Raw genomic sequence first — 9,702 nt, 5'->3', positions numbered from 1 at the left:
TATAGCACATGTAGGTAACATTGGCATAAACGAAAAAGAAAAAGTAGAAAATAGAAAAATAAATAGAAAAAGTGGTGGACCCACCATTATAATGGATCTTAAAAAGGACATGCACACTTTAACAAACCAAGGACTTCAGTGATAAGGAGTGCCACTTTTGTGACTGAAGTGCTTGGTTTGTTTGGGCCCCTTACAAAACAAGCTAACAATGGGATTAAGGCAGCTAAGGTAACAGTGCTGTCAATGACCTCTACAGTGGCAAGATGTTGTTGTCATCATCTTCAGCCTCATCCTCATCTTCATCAGTGTGTACATCAACCTAACACAATATTCATTCATCCCCGCAGGAAACCACCATTACAGAAGTCTCTGAAACAAAAATGTAAAAAAATAGCTTTTACCTTTTTATAGAAAAAAACACATCTTTAATAAAGTTGAAACTTTACTGTAGAAAAACATAAATTGCCAACATGTCATTTTACCCGAAATATTAATAAGCATTCCAGCATCAGCTAGCTTTTTTCTCTCAGCTAGATCCCAGCACTTGCAATCTACACTGTCATTATCCTCACCCTCATCAGTGTGTACATCATCATCACACAATACTAATAAATTCACCATTACAGAAGTCTCTGTACTTTCATCTAAATGCCAGTAAAGGCCTAACTCGTGAAGTTTGTAGTTAATTTTACAACAGAGCTCTCATGATTTTTGGGCAATTCTTTTAGACTAATAAAATAGATATACATATGCGCTCAGTATCAGACTAGGTGACACACTCGCAGCAGCGGGGGAACCAAGGAATCCCTCCTTGTAAATACAGTACAAATAAATATGTTCCAACTGTGCTCGCAAAGTGTTAATAAAGAAAAAGGGTGAATATTACAGCAGAATAAATAAAACACATCACATACAATGGCTGGAAATGACAAAACTAAAGGTGGTGTATCAGTGCATACCAAGGAAGGACTATAAAATAGTCTGAATGCAGAAAAAAAGCAAAAAAAATTTTTGGCTCTATAAATCAACAAAAAAACCAACACACAACGTCTCTGAAAAACTATACAGTCTGATCTATACAGTCTGTATGTGTCATTACTCACCTTTATCCCATAAGGAGATTTAGTTTTGATTTTTCCTTCTCCAGTTCACACCATCCTGTGTCATTTTCAATCATTATAACCACACACAATTTTATGTACAAGGGAATTTTAGATTCAGTCCCTCTTTTTCTGGTCTACATAATAATTTTTTTAAACAAATTCTTGAGTTTATCTTAACCAATGTAATTAATGTGTGTTCTTCTATGAGTCATATATATGTCATTTTAATGTTCTGTTTTTGGTCATTCATGAGATTTGTTTGTATTTAAGTATGGTACACACAGCACTCTATTTTTAATGAGTATGTTACACCTTTAATATGCAATTTTATGGTTTAAACACACACATTACCTTTTCTCGATAAACCATACCATTGGACCCAATTCAACTTCCTCTATGTTTATTAACGTTATACATTTATGCCGCTTGTTTCATAATTTTATATATTGCTGTTGTTGTTTTTTGGTTTTTTGGTTTATTTATTTCCTCTCTGTATGTTATGTTTTTTCTGTAATACATGAATGTACTGGTGGTGTATCAGTGCCTTTATTCACTTAATCATCTAATCAACATTTGATGCAACAATTAACGGCGTCCAGGAACTCCTCTATATAACAACGCATCACCCTCTGCTTAATCACCCTTGAAGAAGTCTCCGTCCGAGATGAAACGCGTTGGGGCACCTTTTTGATCCATTCTGGTATCCGTAGACAGGAAGTGACTTTGCGCTCCACTGTGGAACGCATCTCACCCGCGGATTCCAGCATACACGATCCGACTGTTGCAACCAGCCTGCCTGTTCTGGAGTTCCATTCTGAAGGAGATCATTGGACCTTAATTCTCCTTCATCCAGCGACGCTTCCACGCCGTTTACCAGCATTAGCGTGAGTTTGGTGGTGCATACTTCGGTCATCACTCCATTTTTTCATTTATATTCAAGTTAACGTTTCATGTTGTACATGGTTTCATTGTAGTTTATTGTTATGGCCAGCTTTTGGGTCTTATTAAACTGCTTTTTAGTCAACTCCTCCTAGTCACATATTTTTGTTCAGTCTGAGAATTGTATTTCTACCACTATATTGCTGTTTACCAATAATAGCACATATTACCAGCTGACATAACCCTCTTTTTTCCTTCTTCCTTTTTCCCTTCCCTTCTCTTTTCTCTCCCCCCCCCTCCCTCTTTTCCTTTTCTTTTCTTTTTCTTTTTGAGGTCTATCCTGGCCAACGTGGACATGTGTGGATTTCTGGATTGATCCCTAATTGGTTTTTACTTCATTGACAGCAATTCCATATCCTGCAAGTGTTTTTCAGAGATGTTGTGTGTTGGTTTTTTTGTGGATTTATAGAGCCAAAATTTTTTTTTGCTTTTTTTCTGCATTCAGACTATTTTATAGTCCTTCCTTGGTATGCACTGATACACCACCTTTAGTTTTGTCATTTCCAGCCATTGTATGTGATGTGTTTTATTTATTCTGCTGTAATATTCACCCTTTTTCTTTATTAACACTTCGCGAGCGCAGTTGGAACATATTTATTTGTACTGTATTTACAAGGAGGGTTTCCTTGGTTCCCCCGCTGCTGCGAGTGTGTCACCTAGTCTGATACTGAGCGCATATGTATATCTATTATATTTGCCTTCTATCCGTTGCATATTGCTGCCATTTCAGGCTGAGTGTCATTTCACCCCTTTTTCTCATGTTTTTCTTGTTCTTCTTTTCATTATGTCTTACTCAGACCCCCTTGGGATTAGGGAAACTAGACAAGAGTTACTTTGTAACCTCTTTTCCAACCACACTAACAAAGATGATTTAGGAGCTGATTTCTGTCAGGTTTTTCTCAAGTTCGAGAAACTCCTACAGAAAGAAATCAAACTATGGTGGAATATCCATACATTAGAAAGATATCTTACAGATAAGATTATCCCCAAAGGTCTTAAAATCAAGAAAACACCTACACATGGATCAGATAGTCCTAGTTTTTTAATTCAATGGAATCATATAGTGGATAATTGTTCATTCCAATTATTAGAACTTCTAATTAATCAACAGAAACAGGATCTTCATCATTTAGAAAATGAAATCAATTCATTAGATGACACACTATCTCCCTACAAACAAGATGATAACTACCAGCATTTAGTCTCTTTAGTCAAAACTAGAATTTCGAGGGATGAAACCAATATAGTAGAAAAAAAGAGAACCAGATATCTTAGAGACAAGTATGGTTTAAAGAAATCCAATAAATCCAAATCTAAAAAACATTGAGTCTAAAATGACATAAAGAAAAGACATAAATCCCATCAACAGCTCCCCGGAGCACCGGGGCGATTACACAATGCTGCACAGACCCTGTCACAACAATCATTGCTTCCCCCTATATACAAGCGGATAGGTCTGACTTACCAACAGTTTATGACCAAGATACATTCAGATCCTACTTTATGTCAGGCGGGTGTCAGTTCTAAAGGTTCACATTTGAGTCCTACTTTCTCTCCATCTCCGCCTATTGATTTAACAGTACACAACACAAGCTGTGACTATGACACTCTGGCCATAGAGTCATTTGGGAACGGGTGGCATGATAGTTCCCATCAGGGGAACACTTCGCATACAGTCAATTTGATTGATGATCATACATCAGACCACCAAACGGGATAAATATCGGCACATCCTTTTATTGAGACCACTGCATTACCCAATCCTCTAACTTCGCTATTAGAGAATACAATTTACTCTACACCACTCTCCAAGAGTAACGTAGTTTCTGCAGCGCACAGTCTAAGTATGGGTTTTTTAGACATATGCCAACCCCTAGGGATCCCTCACATACATTCGAACAAAAGAAAGCTACACGAGGTAGAAGGGGAACAAGAGGTGGACATAAAAAGATCCAGGGAAAGTCCATCTCCCAGAACGAGCACATCCAGCCAGTAGGCATATTCAATTTGAGTAATTATACCTTATCAGACACTGAGATACAAGTTCTTAATAAAGGGATGAAGTACGCACCCACCAAAAAGTTGAACAAATTTGAGACATTTCTAGATGTCCATAGATTTGTCCGGAAATTGACACTAAAGAAATATTTCCTTAAGTCCCCTGTAGAGCTCACTGTCCATCAGCAAAGGAACATTAGTCCCAATAATTTTCAACATACTTCATTAAGACCCCACTCAACTTTTTTTCCTCAACAAGTCAAAGGTCACTATATTGAGACATTCCAACAGTTAGTGTTGGATGATCTGGACAAATTAGGTGATCATCCCTGTCATAAACACAAAAATCTCACTAAATTAGAATTTGAGGCCCTATCTCATCTAGCGACATTAGATGATATAGTAATCAAACCGGCCGACAAGGGTGGGGGTATCGTAGTTTTGAATAAACAGGACTATTCCATAGAAATGGATAGGATCCTGATAGACACATCCACTTATAGACAGTTGACTGCCAACCCTACCATCTCTTTCCAAGACGAACTTAGACAGATTCTAGTTAGGGGTAGAGACCTAGGTATCATCACCCAAAAAGAATACAATTATATTCATAATCCCCATCCAGTTATCCCAGTTATCTATTATTTACCTAAAATCCACAAGAGTCTCACTCAACCACCTGGTAGACCTATCATTTCAGGCATCAACTCTATCACCTCAAACCTATCCCATTATATTGATTTCTTTCTACAGCCATATGTGAAACAACAAAAATCCCACTTACAAGACACAACGCATATATTACAATTACTGCAGAATATTGACTGGAAAGAGGATTTTTGGCTGGTCACGTGTGACATTACATCGCTATACACTGTTATTAATCCCCATTCAGGTCTAGAAAGCATTAGATACATCCTGGAACGTGACAGTCAACTCCCAGAAGAACAGATTGCATTCCTAATTTCCAATATCAAATACATCCTTACACACAACTATTTTTGGTACAATGACTCTTTCTATTTACAAGAGTGTGGTACAGCCATGGGCACTAGGTTTGCCCCCAGTTATGCCAATCTCTTCATGAGTTATTGGGAAGACAAGTACATCTGGTCTGGTCATGACTGGGGGGCAAGCCTAGTGCTCTGGAAGAGGTATATCGATGATATCCTCTTTATTTGGGAGGGTAGTGAGAGCTCTTTACAGGATTTCTTACATTATATGAACAGCAACAAAGATGGTCTCAATTTCACTTCCCATTTCAGCCAAGTACGTGCAGAATTTCTAGACTTAGAGATCTACATTACAGATCAAACCATAGCTACGAGAACTTTTAGAAAGAGTGTGGATGTGAATAGCTACATCCTGGCAGATAGTCATCACCACCCAAACTGGATAGACAACATACCTTTGGGTCAGTTCACTAGAGTTAGACGCAATTGTTCCTCTCTGGATGATTACAGAGAACAAGGCAGCATTATGAAGCAACAATTCCTAGAAAAAAATTTACAATCCAACAATTGTGGAAAGGGATTTCAAAAAGATTGAAGGGGTTGACAGAGAAGATCTCCTGGTTTACAAATCCAGATCACCTACTAAAGGCAAACACAATAAAACATATTTTATCACTGAGTATTCAGAAGGATCCACTAAATTACGCAAAATAATTAAGAAACATTGGCATCTATTGAAGAAAGACGATGCACTTAAAGATCATTTGCCCAATAATCCCGATATTGTGTTTAGAAAGGCACCAGACTTCAAAAAGAAACTAGTTTCCAACCATTTTAGGAACAAACCAAGGCCCGATGACTGGTTGTCTCTTCAAAGCCAGAAACCTGGATTCTACTACTGTGGGAGTTACCATAATTGCAAGATTTTGCGCTGTTCTAGCACCAAGTCTATCACAGAATACACCTCTACGCATACGGGTATTACATACAAGATCAATGAATTTTTAACCTGTAACACAGAAAATGTTGTATATCTTATTGAATGCCCTTGCCGCAAACAGTATGTGGGACGTACTATCCGTAAACTCAAAATCTACATCGGTGAACATCTGAGAAATGTACAGAAAGGGTTTCAACAGCATAATCTGTCTAAGCATTTTAGGGAAGTACATCACTGCAAAGTAGATAATCTCAGCTTCATTGCCATCAAAAAAGTCTCCAAAAATTGGAGAGGAGGGGACCATATTAGACAGATTAACAAAGAGGAGGCCAGATCTATTTTCACCCTCAGAACATTAGATCCATATGGATTGAATATAGACTTTGAATTACAATCGCTGATGTAATTTCCCCCCCCCCTTTTTCTCAACGGTATGCAGCTTTTATGGTTTAGTATCTTATCCGGAGGGATGCCGTGGCTATTGTAGGGGGTTTATTCCCCGACCTCGGCAGACCAAGTTGATTTCATTCGGACGATCAACACCTACTATCATATCACCCCTCCTTACGCCCAATACCGTCAGATCTTGGAAGCTAAATGGGGTGAGCCAGACCAGTACCAGGATGGGAGACCACCTGAGAATCTCTGGTGTAGTAGGATCTCTTCTTCCTTGAGTGTTCCCTGGTTTTGCCCTCGATGGCGAAGACCCCCTACATTTATCTATACAATATATGCTATATTATATATTGTGTTATTTATTACTATTATTTTTATTATTTTTATTATTTATTATTTATTATTTTTTATTTTTGGCCTCTTTCTCCCCTCCCTTTCTCCCCCTCTCTCCCCCCCTCTTTCTTTCCCCCTTTTCAGGCACCCACCGGGTAAATATACTCCCATACACTCCATATATTTTATCTTTATACATTCTACTGTACGACATATGTACTCTAAGATACTGGTTATTATACAATGAGGTACCTCTGTTATGACAATAATCATTGTTCACTCTGCATCTATGGACTAATTTATATCAATTATTAAATACGGCTTATGACTCACTGTCATTTGTATATATATATATATATATATGATGATTATGATCTATACAGTCTGTATGTGTCATTACTCACCTTTATCCCATAAGGAGATTTAGTTTTGATTTTTCCTTCTCCAGTTCACACCATCCTGTGTCATTTTCAATCATTATAACCACACACAATTTTATGTTATTTTTAATTATTATCACCGATGTTCCCCCTACAAGGGAATTTTAGATTCAGTCCCTCTTTTTCTGGTCTACATAATAATTTTTTAAACAAATTCTTGAGTTTATCTTAACCAATGTAATTAATGTGTGTTCTTCTATGAGTCATATATATGTCATTTTAATGTTCTGTTTTTGGTCATTCATGAGATTTGTTTGTATTTAAGTATGGTACACACAGCACTCTATTTTTAATGAGTATGTTACACCTTTAATATGCAATTTTATGGTTTAAACACACACATTACCTTTTCTCGATAAACCATACCATTGGACCCAATTCAACTTCCTCTATGTTTATTAACGTTATACATTTATGCCGCTTGTTTCATAATTTTATATATTGCTGTTGTTGTTTTTTTGTTTTTTTGTTTATTTATTTCCTCTCTGTATGTTATGTTTTTTTCTGTAATACATGAATATGTACTGGTGGTGTATCAGTGCCTTTATTCACTTAATCATCTAATCAACATTTGATGCAACAATTAACGGCGTCCAGGAACTCCTCTATATAACAACGCATCACCCTTGAAGAAGTCTCCGTCCGAGATGAAACGCATTGGGGCACCTTTTTGATCCATTCTGGTATCCGTAGACAGGAAGTGACTTTGCGCTCCACTGTGGAACGCATCTCACCCGCGGATTCCAGCATACATGATGCGACTGTTGCAACCAGCCTGCCTGTTCTGGAGTTCCATTCTGAAGGAGATCATTGGACCTTGATTCTCCTTCATCCAGCGACGCTTCCACGCCGTTTACCAGCATTAGCGTGAGTTTGGTGGTGCATACTTCAGTCATCACTCCATTTTTTCATTTGTATTCAAGTTAACGTTTCATGTTGTACATGGTTTCATTGTAGTTTATTGTTATGGCCAGCTTTTGGGTCTTATTAAACTGCTTTTTAGTCAACTCCTCCTAGTCACATATTTTTGTTCAGTCTGAGAATTGTATTTCTACCACTATATTGCTGTTTACCAATCATAGCACATATTACCAGCTGACATAACCCTCTTTTTTCCTTCTTCCTTTTTCCTTTCCCTTCTCTTTTCTCTCCCCCCCCCCCTCCCTCTTTTCCTTTTCTTTTCTTTTTCTTTTTGAGGTCTATCCTGGCCAACGTGGACATGTGTGGATTTCTGGATTGATCCCTAATTGGTTTTTACTTCATTGACAGCAATTCCATATCCTGCAAGTGTTTTTCAGAGATGTTGTGTGTTGGTTTTTTTGTGGATTTACAGAGCCAAAAATTTTTTTTGCTTTTTTTCTGCATTCAGACTATTTTATAGTCCTTCCTTGGTATGCACTGATACACCACCTTTAGTTTTGTCATTTCCAGCCATTGTATGTGATGTGTTTTATTTATTCTGCTGTAATATTCACCCTTTTTCTTTATTAACACTTCGCGAGCGCAGTTGGAACATATTTATTTGTAATTCTTTTAGACTAGACCAAATGTTGAAATGTTCTGCTGAATCATCTGCATCATCCTTTTGGTTTTTTAGACAACCTTAGTTTTTTCCTAGCAGCAGTAGCCTGAGAAACTGAACGTACTGAACTTGTTTGAAAAACTAAGGAACGTTATTGCCAACATGGCTTATCCTGCTTGGACCCTCCTGAGGATATGTCATTTGTGATAATGCCACCAATATTGTGAGAGCACTACAGCGGGGAGAATTCCATCACATTCCCTGTTTTGCTCACAAAATCAACTTGGTGGTACCGAGCTTTTTAAAAAATGACAGTAACATGCAGAAGATGCTGTGTCCAGAAATAATTCGGAACATTTTCGGTATTCTGCAACAGCATGTAGAAGATTGCATCTGCTGCAAGAAGAATCGAATTTGAGGGGGAATGTACTTTTAGTCTAGCGCAGTGGAGAATATTATCTGTGATGTGCAAGGTGCTGAAATCACTCTAAGTAGTCACCTGTGAAGTGAGTTCAGACACTGTTAGCTTGAGTCAATTGATTCCCTAAATTAGACTTTTGGAAATGCAACTAGAGAAAGGAGGATTAGAAACTAAGCAATTCCGCTAACTATGTAGGACTTGTAGATCAAGTGCTTCTTTCGCTTCGCCCGGATCTGAGAGTTATTAACATCTTGAAATTGAAACACTACATTTTGGCAACTGTGCATAATCCTAGATTTAGGAGCTATGTCCTATTTCTTTCCAACTGACCCAGATCTCAAGAGATGCAATGAGCTCCTGGTCAGAAAGCAGACAGGTCAAGTGGTACATCACTCGACGACTCATCTTCCCTCAGTTTATTTGACAACTGCTGCTAGGAAAAAACTTCGCTTTCCAAAGACACCCAGTGGTGATGCAAATGAGTCAGCACAACATTTTGACATTTGGGGGTAAATGTATCAAAGTGCGAGTTTGCCAGCGTGTTTAAATCACGGCAAATCGCGGGTGTTTACCCGTGAGTTTTAAAAAAAAAAATGGAAATGTATCAAGCTGCGATTTTAAGACTCATGTTCAAAATCGCTGGTCATCTCTGGCGAT

The 9,702-nt window shown here is 37.8% G+C and overlaps 1 pseudogene; it reads left to right on the top strand.

Moving 5' to 3' along the window:
- The first annotated feature begins 6,474 nt into the window (after nucleotides 1-6,474).
- LOC142136594 (5S ribosomal RNA) lies at nucleotides 6,475-6,593 on the top strand (annotated as a pseudogene).
- Nucleotides 6,594-9,702: the final 3,109 nt, after the last annotated feature.

The sequence above is a fragment of the Mixophyes fleayi genome, chromosome 1, assembly GCF_038048845.1.
Source record: "Mixophyes fleayi isolate aMixFle1 chromosome 1, aMixFle1.hap1, whole genome shotgun sequence".
Classification (NCBI taxonomy): Eukaryota; Metazoa; Chordata; class Amphibia; order Anura; family Limnodynastidae; genus Mixophyes; species Mixophyes fleayi.
This window is presented reverse-complemented; position numbering and strand designations above follow the sequence as displayed.